This window comes from Carlito syrichta, unplaced genomic scaffold (assembly GCF_000164805.1).
Source record: "Carlito syrichta isolate Samal-C Ts95f unplaced genomic scaffold, Tarsius_syrichta-2.0.1 Scaffold301912, whole genome shotgun sequence".
Lineage (NCBI taxonomy): Eukaryota > Metazoa > Chordata > Mammalia > Primates > Tarsiidae > Carlito > Carlito syrichta.
The window spans coordinates 322,469-336,746 of record NW_007246008.1 but is presented as its reverse complement, the minus strand read 5'-3'; positions in this window follow the sequence as shown (position 1 = coordinate 336,746).

The window sequence follows — 14,278 nt, the reverse complement described above, 5'->3', positions numbered from 1 at the left end:
CCCCCCCCCACACACACACACACATACACACATGCAGACAAACATACTATTGGTTTTATTTCTCTGGAGAACTCTGACTCATGCAGGCAGGAAAGCCAGGTAATCTCTTTCTACTATGGCTATTCTCTTTCATTGAGTTCCTGCTTGAAGGCAGGACCCAGTCTTATATTTCTTTGTATTTCTGATGGAATCTAGGAAAATACTTTGTATAGAATAGGTATTCAATAAATGTTGAATTACTCAACTTGAATAGAGAGCCAGATGTTAACTTAATAGTGCCAAAATTAAGTTTATTCTGGTAAGTGATTTGTTGAGATTTTTTAGTTAGCTGTCAGACACAACAAACCTAGAGCAAAAGACTTTGTTTACTTAAGTTCATACCTTTTGAGGGCTTATTTTTTTTGGATCTCTCTGAACACAGACAGGAAGAGAAAGTCAACATAACAAAGTGCCTAGGTAGAGAGTGGTGCTCAATAATCGCTTCTTGAAAAATAGGTTAGTTAGGACTATCCAATGCCAGGATCTGAAGCTAGTCACTTACTAATCAAGTTCCCAGAGACCTTCTTATCTACCAGAGGGACCCCAAAATACAGAATTATCTTTTGGAGGGCAGGCCCTTTGTAGTACAGGCTTTTCCCGCTAGGTAAGTGTCCTAGGAACCCGTCGGCATCAGTGTACCAGCTAGTGTCATTGTGAGAAGCTGCATTTGGCTTCTCAGTGCATTTGCCCATTTCATGATGGGTGATTTATGAGCACACCTGCCCACACTGCGCTGAATGATCAGTTTTTTACTCAAAACGGCATGACCCCTGTGACTTCCCTATTTACAATCTTCACCTGATCTCACCCTGAGTAATTTTTTTTTCATTTCTCTGGATGAGAAAAAGTCCTTAAAGGAAACATTTTGACGATATGCAAGAGGTGAAACAAACAAACAAAAAAAAGGCAGACACACTAAAAGGCATCAAAATTTATGAATTCAAAAATTGATTTGAGCAGTGGAAAAAGCATCTTGATAGGTGTATTGCATCAAACGGAGAGTACTTTGAAGGTGACATGTAAGAATAAACACACAGTTTTTAATAAATCAATTCTGTTTTGTGAGGGTCCCCCCCTCATCCCAAACACTATTATAATTCTGAAACTTAAAAAGAGAGAAAGAGAGAAAGAGAAAGAGAGTTTTATTCAGCTGCCTCAAACACACTGGGGGAATATATGTGAGTATAAATAACTGAGGAAAGATAAGACAAAGAATGAATCAACCAGAGAACTAGAGAGAGAGTTATATATAAACTTATATATAAATATACATATATATATAAACTTATATATCTGTATATATAAATATACTGATTAGTAATATAATTTTGTTTTTATACATCTTGAGGTATTATATTTTTCATAAGTAATATTATGGAATTCACAAAGTCACAAAAAATTTAAAAACAAGATAAACTGCATTGTTTTTAATGACCTCCCCTCCTTATATAGCCTTCGAAAACTGAAATCTTGCACATTACAGGACTGTTCTCTTGCTAGTTGAACACCATTAAATGACCAAAGCTGTATGTGGCCTCCATATGGGAACCGAAATAAAGAGTCTTTCCTTAAGTACCCTGTAGTCCCTTCTTCTGCTGGAGTAGGGCTTTATAATTGTGTAAAAGCCGATTTTGAATGAAAAAAATGTTTTTTGTCACTCAAAATGCACTAAGGCTGCCACAGTCTTGGAGATCATGAAAATTATTATGCCATTACTTTCGAATTACTATGCTATTAATATCAGATTGCTTAAAGAAAGATACTTAAAATAAGAATTTACCAGGTTGATGTTTTATTGCTATTTAGAGAACAAGATTTTCTAAACCTTTAGTCCCATGACTCTCCAAAACAATCAGCTAAGAGTTCTCTCTGGGTACACAGATCATTTCCTACCTTACCCTTAGTAGAGTTCAGCTTGCCAAAGGATGAATAGATAAGCAGATCTTAAAAGTAAATCTTGGATTCATTTTTTTTTTTTCAAAATGCAATCTGCAACCACTTGGAGGTGGGTCATACCAATCAATTAATCCTACCAATTCTTTTTTTAGAAAAAAAGAATAGAATAGGTAAAATACATTGTATTCATTTATGAAGCTTTTTTCAGATACACAGATATATTTTTTCAGATACACAGATATATTTTTTCAGATACACATATATGACATATGTCATATATGCTTTATTATATATGTGTTTTATATATATATTTACTTATGTGTATAATAGTCAGGATATAAAATATATTGGTCACCATCATTAGCAAAGAGAAATGTGAAGCCACTGATTTAGGGGAGTTAATTCTACACTCATGGAAAGTGCTTAGTATGAAAAGAAATAATAGAAACTACCATCACAAGCTGGTCAACAATTTACTTGACCGTTGTTGTCAGAGACCAGAGTCTGGTTCATTTTCGGGGTTAATTCTACAGATTGCAATCTGGGTGGCAAAAACTTGAGGTTATACCGTATCTACTAAAAGAGGGCAGGCAAAGGTAGCTGTTCTTTGGTGGCAATAACCGGGGTAGATATAGGGTGCTAGAGGAGGCAGTTGTGGAGTCAAAGGCTGCTCCAGATGTCTCCGTGCTTGATTAGGCCTTAACCTACATTCCAGCATTTCCCACTTGAAGAAATAAATGTATAGCTTGCCCAGAGACTAGGACAAACCAGATGTCGTAGGCCCAGAGGGCAGGACTCCGCTGAGAACCTCTGGACAAGGATGTGGGCTCATATTCAATTCTTGAATCCCTGTTGATATTAAAGTAGATTTTAGTTCAACTTGGAAGAAAAAATTTCACTTGCATCTTTCAATGTTACTACTATTACCCAGATACCTCTAATATGATTTAATAATAAAATATCCTTGGTTCTGTTTGAGGGTTAAACTGACTAAAAACTGAGAGTTAAGACTTCATTACTATTTAGCAGTCTGATAACAGGATGAGATGTTTGTTTCTCTTTATGTTTTAGGTTTTCTAAAAGGTGTACCACTTGATGAATTCACTATTTCTCCCTCTTCTCCCACGTGTTCTATTACATATTTGCTATAATTTGTAGCACTGACATTTGTTGTAAATTTGACAGTGTATTTGAGTTAAGTACAAAATCTGTTCATGACCAAAGCATTCTTTCTTTGGAAGACATTTTATTATTACCATTGCATAATTGATCCTAATGGCTGCAATAAAAATACAGGGATGAAGTTGTTTTGTTTTATTTTGTTTTTAGTTGTCATGTTTTCCTAGAGCTCGAGGATTTGAAAAAAAACTCAGAGAATCCAACTCATTTATTTCCTATGAGATTTAAAACTAAAGCTCTGATCATTTAACCAAAGTAAAATTGAATGAAATCATATTTTTATATGAAAGAAGCATGAGAAGAGTAGATTGCATAAGTACAATGGTATTCAACTCATTTAAATTCTGCATTTTCATTTTTGTAACATGTTTTCTTTATCTTCCTCTAGAAAACTGTTTAGCTGCTTTACCTACAAAGACAAACATTAATCAAATGTACCATTATTAAGCACCAATTAAACGCCCACATCCTAACACAACAAATCTGCTGACTTCTCTATGTGTGCTTTCCATCTTAATAGACAATACTGATAGACTTAAGATCTTTTATCAGAAGTATTTAATCCTAGAGTTTTTCTTTGCATATTATAGTCATGAAAGGCCCTTTCCATGAAACACATTTTTAAAAAATCTAACAAGCATTGTTGGATAGAGCCTCCTTAGCTGCAGGCTGACATAGAATTGTTGGCAGAAGAAACTTGACACTCTTATTGAGGGCAATCATTTTGATTTTTGCATAGATTTGTGGGTATTCACTGTTAAATTAAAACTTGAAGAGCTACAACTGTGCTAATTTCTTTGGTAGAATTTTTTTTTTTTTTTTAAGAGTTGGAGTCAGAATGGAGTTGGAGTCTCACTCCATCGCCCAAGCTGGAGTGCAGTGGCACTCTCACAGTCACCCCAGCGTCGACTTTCTGCCTCAGCCTTCCAAGTAACTGGAACCACAGGCACGTGCTACCATGACCGGCCAATTTTTGATTTATTGTACAGACGAGATCTGGCCAAAATGCCCTGGCTGATCTCAAACCCTCAGGCTCAGGCAATCCACTCGCCTTGTCTCCCAGTGCTGAGATTATAGGCTGAGCCATCGAGCCCGGCCCAATAGAATTATTTTTAAGAACAGACTGAGATTGTGAAACTTCTATCATTTGGGCCATGTTATGCCTTTTTTGCAAGTACAGGCATTACTTTGTTTTTGATCTCTTTTATAAATTAGGTCCTGGACCACTATCTTATTTCTATGCATATCACTTTTTTTTTTTGTTTTAAGAGAAAGCACCTTTCTCTTCAATATTCTTTTCCTATCGTTGGAATATGTCAGTGGTGTGACACTAATTGAGCAAAACGTACAGCAGGATATTTTGTAAAAGCCAATGATAACCATAAAATAGGAGACCTCATTGTGCTTCTCTGTCATTTAGTCATCAAGAAGGAGTAACTAAATATTGTGCTTATTAGATGAGCATGATTGGGTGAATTGCTTGACCACATGATAATCCATGAGATTTCTAATATAGTTCTATAATAGGATGCTGTAAAAATTTGGCATATGTAAATTGAAGTACTTTCAAACGGAGTGTTGAGCCACCTTAATCTTCAATTTTTTTCTTTTAAATCTTTCATAGTAGCAAAGTAAGGATGATTTTCTTTGAATATTGTTAAGAATAATAGTATTTCTCTTTCAGAATATACTCCTTGCCTTTTCCCCCCAGCCCACCACAAGAATATTCTCCCTATCTTTCCAATGCTATTCATTCATTTAGTGAACTTCCTTTGCATTTTTGTTTTATTGACATCTTGTCACTTGCAACATGTCTTTTAAAAGAAAGTTGAAAGAATGCTGTGTAATTTTTTTCAAAAAAAATTGTTGTTTTGTTTGTTACCAGTTCTTTTGTACTAGTTTTCTCTTCTTCTTGTCAATTAATTTTGATTATTAGCTATATAAAGTTGGACAGATGGAAAGGAAGAAAGAATAAGTCTCCTTTACATAGTATTACTTATTAGCTGTTCCAATAAAAGTTTGATTTGGTATGATGATTCATAGTTTTAAGGGAAAGCACTTTCTTTGAATTTCAATTATCTCTATTTGTTCTAGATAATATTTGCACAAATAATTGAATATTGGTTCTATGTCATCTTCCAAACATTACTGTGTTCTTTCTAAAACTGCATCAAACTATTATCTGTCTTTTGAAGACTAGAAATATAAAGATGTTAGCTATTTAAAACTTCTATAGTAGTTTTATTTGGTTAAGGAGATCATACATAATTTTTTTTGGTAACTTTCTGTATTCCCAATTTTGTTTAAGTTGTATGTTGTATTTAGCAATTCTTAGCTGAGTGTCTCCTGTGAGACAGGGACATACTGGGTAATGGGGATATGAAAAGAACAAGGTAGATAAGTGCTAGAAATTTTGCTGCATAAAATAAAAAGTTGGGATCAAGGGCTTCTTAAACAATGATGTGCAATTGAGACAAGATTTAGCTTTTCCTTTTAAGATGAAAGAGCTTCTTAGAATGTTTGACTATTGAAGGAAACATACTAATGGACAGTGAAGGGTTTAAGATCCGAGGGAAAAAGAGGAGGGGGAGGTCTCAGTGGATTTATGCTTGGGTTAGAGCAGTTATAGCTCCTTCATCTAGACACAATCAAAGGTGGAAAGAGGTAATAGAGTTAGGTACATTTTTAGGATTAGTGTCAGGAAATTTTTCCAATAACTTATTTTATCTGTGAAGAGAAAGCAGTAAGATTATTTGTTGGTAGTGATAAGGAAATAGGCAAATGAAATGTTCAAAACAGCTGCAGGGAGTGTGTGAGGGAGCACCAATAAGGAAAATGTAGGCTTGCCATTTGTCATCAGGTGTCCAATACAGTTGAGAGCCACACATGTATCCTGTGATGTTTGCTGGGATCAATCTGCATAGTTGAACAATTTTCTCAGAAGCCTTCACCAGTTTTACTTATATCATGGAAACACATAAACTAAAAAAATATTTACATAGTTCCACATAATCTGAAGCCAAAAGTAGACTCAAATATTCTTGAAACCAAAATAACCAAGTATGGGCTTCAGAAACAAAACAGAGAGTGATCAATACTACCACTGCCTCTATATTTTACACTTTGTCTTTAGGTACTATAGTTTTTAAAGGGAGCATAAATGTGCAAACTATCCAGATGATACCCTGCTCTCCTCCTTATCAGTGGTTCTCAAACTTAAGAATGCATCAGAATCACCTGGATTCTGGATCAGAATCACTCAGGTTACTGGGCCTCACCTCCAGAGTTTGGGATTCAGTAAGTTTGGGGTGAGGCCTTAGAATTTGCATTTCTAACAAGTTCCTAGATTGCATTAAGGCTGTTGGTCAAGGTACCGCATCTTGAGAATCACTATTTTAAAGAAAGTTCTGCAGTGCCAGAACTAATGTCTGCAATGGTTAAAGTTACCGTGAGCTCATCAGTTCATGATCAATTTTTCTTTTCTTTTTTTTTTTTTTGGAGTTGCAGAGTGTATGTGAGGCTTTGCTACCTAAGTAGATTGCATAAAGGTGAGGTTTGGGCTCCTAGTGAGCCCTCTTTCCCCAGTAATGGTTATGGTATCCAATAGGTAGCTGTATGCCCCTTATCTTCCCTCCCTCCGTCCTTCCTTTAGCAGTGCCCAGCATCTATTGTTCCCACATTTGTGCCTGTGTGCCCGGTGTTTAGTGCCCACTTATAAGTGATAGCATGTTGTATTCCGTTTTTTGTTTCTGTGATACCTCACTTAGAATGGTGGTCTCCAACTGTAACCATGTTGCTACAAAGGACATGATTTTGTTCTTTATGGCTGTGTAATATTCCATTGTGTATATGTACCACATTTTCTTTATCCAGTACACTTTAGAATGAGAGAACCGTAATAGAGTATAACATAAACTTAGGTTAAGAGCATGCTATAACCCAATAAATATGTAGGCTTGTGGACAATAGCACAGCCGTTTTAGTTTTCTGCTTTAAAACATAACCTGTAGCTGTTTAAAGTTTCAGTTATGGGAAAAACTGCAAAGCTCCAGTTCAAGCTTTAACCCCTTCCCTTGACCCACTTTTCCCTTAGCAACAACCAATCAGGTGCCAGGGGAAAATCACCTAAAGTTTCCAAATGTCTCTGCATCTTCATCAGCTAGTGGGCCAAGGTCAGCCCGAGTCAAGCTAGCCAATCCTCCACGATTGAGCTGACAACCAGAGGTTACTACCCAATTAAATGGTAACAAGACTGGAAAGTCCCCCCAAACTCCTCCTCCCTTTGTGTAAAAGCATAAAAGGCATCTGCTTAAGGAAGTCAGGGCCTCTGGGTGTGCTCCACTGCGTCGGTGGTCGACAGAGGTCCAGGCTCGAGCTTGCAAATAAAGACCCTCTTGAACTTTCATCGGAATTGGCTCTTGGTGGTCTCTCGGATTGAATTTTCGGCCACTACAAGATGAGCATCTGAATTGAGTCTATGTTTTTGCTATTGTGAATAGTGTTGCAATAAACATATGCATGCAGGTGTTTTTTTAGTAGAGTGATTTATGGTCCTCTGGATACATTCCCAGAAGTGAGATTGCTGGGCCAAATGGTGGCTCAATTTTTAGTTCTTTGAGAAATCATCACACTCTTTTCCACAAAGATTGAACTAGCTTACATTCCCACCAACACTGTATGAACTGTTTCTCTGTAGCCTCACCAACACCTGTTGTTTTTTGACTTTTTAATGATAGCCATCCTGACCAGTGTAAGGAGGTCTCTCATTGTAATTTTTGATTTGCATTTCTCTGATGATTAGTAAAGCTGAGCATTTTTCCATATGTCTGTTGGCTACTTACATGTCTTCCTTTGAGAAGTATCTATGTGTCCTTTGCCCACTTTTTAATGGGGTTGCTAGTTTTTTGTCCTGTCAATTCATTTGAGTTTCTTATAGATCCTGGATGTTAGGCCTTTGTCAGACATATCGCTTGCAAATATTTTTGTCCCATTTTGTGGGTTGTCTCTTTACTCTCTTGTTGGTTTATTTTGGTGTACAAAAACTTCTTAGCTTGATAAGGACTCATCTGTCAATTTTAGATTTTGCTGAATTTGCTTTTGAGGACTTGGCCATAATTTCATTGCTTAGGCTGATATCCAGAAGGGTGGTCCCTAAGTTTTCTTTTAAGATTCTTTAAGTTTCAGGTTTAACATTTAAGTGCTTGATCTATTTTGAGTTAATGTTAATATATGGTGATAACTAGAGGTCCAGTTTCATTCTTCTGCATGTGGTCAGCCAGTTTTCCCAGTACCATTTACTAACTATGTCTTTACCCCCCAATGTTTGTTTTTGTCAGCTTTGTCAAAGATGTGTTGGTTGAAGGTCTGCAGTTTTATTTATGATTCTCTGACCTGTTCCATTGGTGTATGTGTCTATTCCTGTACCATTTCTACGCTGTCTGGATTACTGCAGCCTTGCAGTAAACTTTGAAGTCTAGCAGTGTGATGCCTCCCACTTTGTTCTTTTTGCTGAGAATTTCTTTAGCTGTTCAGTGTCTTTTTTGCTTCCGTGTGAATTTCTGTACTGTCTTTTCCATGCCTATGAAAAATGATGCTGGTAGTTTGATAGGGATTGCATTGAATCTGTAGATTGCCTTGGATAGAATGAACTTCTTGATGATTCTTCCAATCCATGAGCATGGGGTGTTCTTTCATTTGTTTGTGTCACTTTGATTCTTTGAGCAGGTTTTGTATTTCTCATAGTAAAAACGTTTCACCTCTTTGGTTAGATGAATGTCGAGGTATGTAAGTATGTATGTACGTACATACGTACATATGTATCTGGCTATTGTGAATGGAATTTTTTTTTTTTACTATTGTATTGTTTTATTTGGTTCTCAGCCTGCTTGTTGTTGGTATATAGAAATGCAACTGATTTTTGCACAATGATTGTGTAACCTGAGACTTTACTGAAGTCATTTATCAGTGCAAGGAGGTTTTTGACAGACTCTCTAGGATTTACTAGGTATATAATAATACCATCTACACAAAAGGGATAATTTAGCTTTCTCTGTTCCTATTTGGATACCCTTAATTTCTTTCTTCTGCCTGATTACTGTCACTAGGACTTCAAGTACTATGTTAAATAGGAAGGGTGAGAGTGGATATTCTTGTCTCATTCCAGTTCTTAGGGAGAATGCTTCTAGCTTCTGTCCATTAAGTATGATATTAGCTGCAGGTTTGCAATAGATTGCTTATATTATTTTGAGAACTGTCCCTATGATGTCTGAGGATTTGAGGTTTTTTATCAAGAATGAAAATTGGATTTTATCGAATGCTTTTTCTGTCTATTGAGATCGTCTTGTAGTTCTTGGTTTTATACTTGTATGTGTGGTAGATTACATTTATTGGTTTTTGTTTGTTGAACCAGGCTTGCATCCAGGGAATTAAGCCTATCTGGTCATGATGGGTGATACTTGAAATGTTCTATTGGATGCAATTTGCTAGAATCTTGTTGAAAATTTTTACATTCATGTTCATTGGGGAAATTGGTCTGAAGTTTTCATTCCTTGTTGGCTCTTTGACATTTTGGGGTATCCGGATGATACTGGCTTTGCAGAATGAGCTAAGGAGAATCCTTTCCTTCTTGATTGCTTTGAATACTTTTAACAGGATTGGTATCAGCTCTTGTTTGTACACCTTGTAGAATTCAGCTGAGAAAACATCTGGCCCGGAGGTTTTTTTTGGTGGGGAGTTTTTATTACTGAGTTGATTTCTTGAATTGTTATTGGTCTGTTTAGGGTTTCAATCTTGAAAGGTTATGTGACATTAGTATGCTCCTCCATTTCTTCTAGATTTTCTAGTTTATGTGCACACAGAGATGTTTGTAGTAATCTCTGATAATCTTTTGTATTTATTCGGCATTGGCTGTAACATCACTTTTTTTTCATTTCTAATTGTGTTTCTTTGAATTTTCTCTCTTTTTGTTAAACTGGCCAGTGATCAGTCAATCTTATTTATACCTTCAAAGAACCAGTTTTTTCATCTCATTGATCCTTTGTATTATAATTTTGATCGTTATTCTGTTTAACTGTGAACTTACTTTGATGATTTTTATTTTTCTACTAATTCTGATTTTAGGTTACTCTTGTCTTTCCAGCTCCCTTAGGTGCAACATTAGGATATGTACCTGAGGTCACTCTTATTTTCTTTTCTTTTTTTTTTAAACATATTTTTTATTTTAAAATTGTGGGGTACAGTTAAGGGTTAAGTATACAAATACTCTTATTTTCTTGATATGTGCATACAACACTATGAACTTCTCTCTCAATTTCACTTTCATATCCCAAAAGTTTTGGCATGTTGTATCTTTCTTTTCATTTGTTTCTGGGAATCTTTTTATTTCTGTCTTAATTTCTGTGTTAGCACAAACGTCATTCAGAAGGACATTGTTTCATTTCCATGTATTTGTGTGTGTTGGGGCGTTTCTGGTGGTGATGAGATTTTATTTAGCTGTGATCTGAAACAATGCTTGATATGATTTCATCCTTTTGAAATTTGTTCACACTTGATTTGTGTCCAAGTATTTGTTTGATCTTGGAGTATGTTCTATGTGCTGATGAGAAGAATATATAATCTTGGTTGTTGGGTGAAGTGTTCTGTAAATACCTTTAGATCCAATTGATTGAGCATTGAGTTATGGTTCTGGTTTCCTTGTTAGTTTTTTTGTCTCAGTGATCTGTCTAAACCTGTTATCAGGGTATTAAAGTCTCCAACTATAATTACATGACTGTGTATGTCCTCTCTTAGTTTAGTAATAATTATTTTATAAATCTGTGTGCTCCTATTTTGGGTGCATACATATTCACGAAGAATATTTCTTGTGGTGGATTGAACCTTGTATCCTTATGTAGTGTACTTCTCTGTCCTTTTTAACTTTTATTGGTTTAAAGTCTTTAGCCTGATATAAGAATAGCTACTCCTGCTCTTTTTTGTTTTCCATTTTCCTGGAAGATCTTTCTCCAGCTCTTTATCCTGAGCCTCTGAATGTTATTTGCAGGGTAATGGATTTTCTGAAGGTAGCAGAAGGATGGATGATTCTTCTTTACCCAACTTGTCACTCTATGCCTTTTGATTGGCATGTTCAGATCATTCACATTTAAGTTAATTATTGATACATAAAACTTTGTTTCTGTCACATTTCTATTAAGAAACTGCTTGCTTTTTAGTTTTTGTGGTTGATTTGCATGGTCTGTCAACTTGGTGCTTGCCTGTGCTTTTACAATGGATGGAACCATTCTTTCATTTCTGTACTTAGAATTTTTTTTTTTTTTTTGAGTTGGAGTCTCACTCTGTCACCCAGACTGGAGTCAATGGCCGCTCCCGGCCACCACAGCCTCCACCTGCTGGGCTCTGGCAATCCTTCTGCCTCAGCCTTCCAAGTAGCCAGAATTACAGGTGCGTGCTACCACGCCCAGCTGATTTTTTGATTTATTGTAGAGATGAGGTCTCGCTGCCCAGGCAGGTCTCGAACCCGCGGGCTCAGGCAATCCACTCACCTCAACCTCCCAAAGGCGTGGGATTACAGGCTGAGCCACCGAGCCCGGCGCTTAGAATTTTTTAAAGCATCTCTGAAGGGCTTGTCTGGAAGTTGTGTGTTCTCTTAGGGAGTAGATGTTTGGAACAGATTTTAATTCTCCTTCATTAATAAAGTTTTGCTTGGCAGGGTACTAAATTATTGGTTGGAATTGCTTTTCTCTAAGAATGTTAAAGATGGATCCCCTGTCCCTTCTGGCTTGTAGGGATTCTGCTGAGAAATCTGCTGCAATTCTGATGAGTCTTCCTTGGTAGGTGGTCTTTCCCTTCTCTCTAGCTTCCTTTAGGATTATTTCTTTCATGTTCACCTTGACAAGATAGGTTAAGTGCCTTGGGGATGATCTCATGTATAACTAACAGGACCTCTCTGAATGTCTTGCATTTGCATTTGCCTGGCAGTCTCTTTAGCAAGATGTGGAAGATCTTTTGGATGACAAATTGGAAGGCTTGTTTCAGGGTGTTCTCAGTTTCCCCGTCTCTCTTACGTATGCCAATCAGCCATAGATTTATCTTTTTACATAATCCTAAGTCTCTCTTGGACTTTACTCATTCTTTACTCTTTTCCTTGTTTTTGTCAGGCTGGGTTAGTTTAATAATTCAATCCTCAAACTCTGACATTTTTTCCTCTACCTGCTCGATTCTGCAGCTGAGGCTTGCTATTGTGTTTTGAAATTCCAGGAGAGAATCTTTCATTTCCAGAAGTTCAGTTTGGCTCTTTCTTAGAATTCCCAGGTCAGCTTTCCCTGTCTGTACTGTTTTCATGCCCTGGATGATTTGCGTGTTCACTTTCTCATGGAGCTCATTGAGTATCTTTTCCATTCACAGTCTTAATTCTATGTCTGTCATCAGGGACAGGTTGTTCTGAATGGGTTCCATTGCTTGGGATCTGGGAAGCCCTTTTATGGATATCAACTCATTATGGCATTGGGGATTGCTGGTGTTTTTCTTTTGTTTTATTTTTATTTTTTGCTGGTTCATCCTCATCTGTAAGGGCATCTTCTCTTTTTATTTTTTGTTTTGTTATTTTTTAAAATTATATAAAGTTTCTAATGTTGGAGTGGCAGTTTGTGTTATTTTTTTAACCTGACATCCCTTCTCTGGTCTGCCTGTGGGTGGGGCAGTGGTGGCAGGAAGGGTGGTGAACTAGGGAGAAACTATCTGGCACTGCCTTACTGGTACAGACTGGCAAAGACAGGGCATGTCCTTTCCTCTAGTTAAGCAGCTTTCCCTTCTCTGGTCCAGGCACCAGGAGCCTTGGATGGAGCTCCAGTGACCCCCCTTTCCAGCCCTTGTGTCTCATTAGCAGGATTGGCAGGCATCCAGGAGTGTCCCTGTGATTATACCATGGCTCAGGTCCTCTTGGGGATGTGGAATGACCTCCTCCTGTCTGGAAGAGCCTGCCCCTTTTTCTCAGGAATAGAAAGGAAGCAGCTGTCTCTTTTGTGGAGAGTTGCTATTTCTCCCTTAGTTCACAGGTGGGTAGGGCTGCTGCCTCTGTGCTGTGCAGAGGTGCTCACCTCATAGTTCCCACCCTGCTCCATGGGAGGGGTTATCATAGTGATGGTGGCCCCCTGAGGGCAAGCCATGTCTACAACCTGACCTGGAAAAAGTGGGTGTGTCATCCCTTCTGGATGTTGAGCAGGGGGAGTTCCCACATAGTACAGACCCCCCCCCCCACAAGGTGTTTCCTGCAGAGCCTCTCCATTGGAGGCTCAGTGACTGTGGCACTGGGTCTCCCCAAGACCTGGGGTTATCTGGGCTTCATGTGGATCTTGTTGATGCCGCTACTTATTATCTATTTTTTATTCAATGCTGATTTCTTCCAGTGCCTACCACAGTGCCTGACACTTAACTGATATCCAATAACTGTTTTGAGGAAGGAAGGCAAGCTAGTAATTGTTGAACGCCCTCTATGAATATAGCAGTCACATTCTCTCTACCATGTAGACATACACTGCCATATACACAAAAATATACATTCCTTCCTCCAGGGTAGGATCCTTTCTGGATGAGGGTTTTTTGACCCACAATCAGAAAAGTGCTAGGGATAAGTTTAGAGTCCTGCCTTGGGGCAGGTAAAAGGAGGGCAGGAGAAGGTGAGAAAGGAAAACACTTGACATTATAACAAAAACCTGTAATATGGGATATGGGAGTTATGAACTAGGAACCATGGACAAAAACAGATGTATCTAATATATATGATATGCACGCACATATGACGTATATACATTGTGATACATATGCATTATGATATGCATACCATAATGCCACAGTCTGCTTAACAGAAATCTCATACCCTTGTCTTTATGTTGTCTTTGATATTTATTTTGAATCCACATCATAGATTATTATTTTAAAGCAGCATAAACCCCTTCTGGCTAGTTATAATTTTAAAATGTTACAATGGGATCAAAATTTTCATTCAGATCCTCCAGAAGATTCTAGATAGACTTCAACTTGAGAGTTAGTAGAAGTTCCCATATTGACCTGAAACCCCAACTCAAATATATTTGACAATGATTATATGCTTTGTGATGTTCTTCAGTATTCTATGTTTCAGATTTAGGCCATAGAAAAAAGGTAAGTTGGG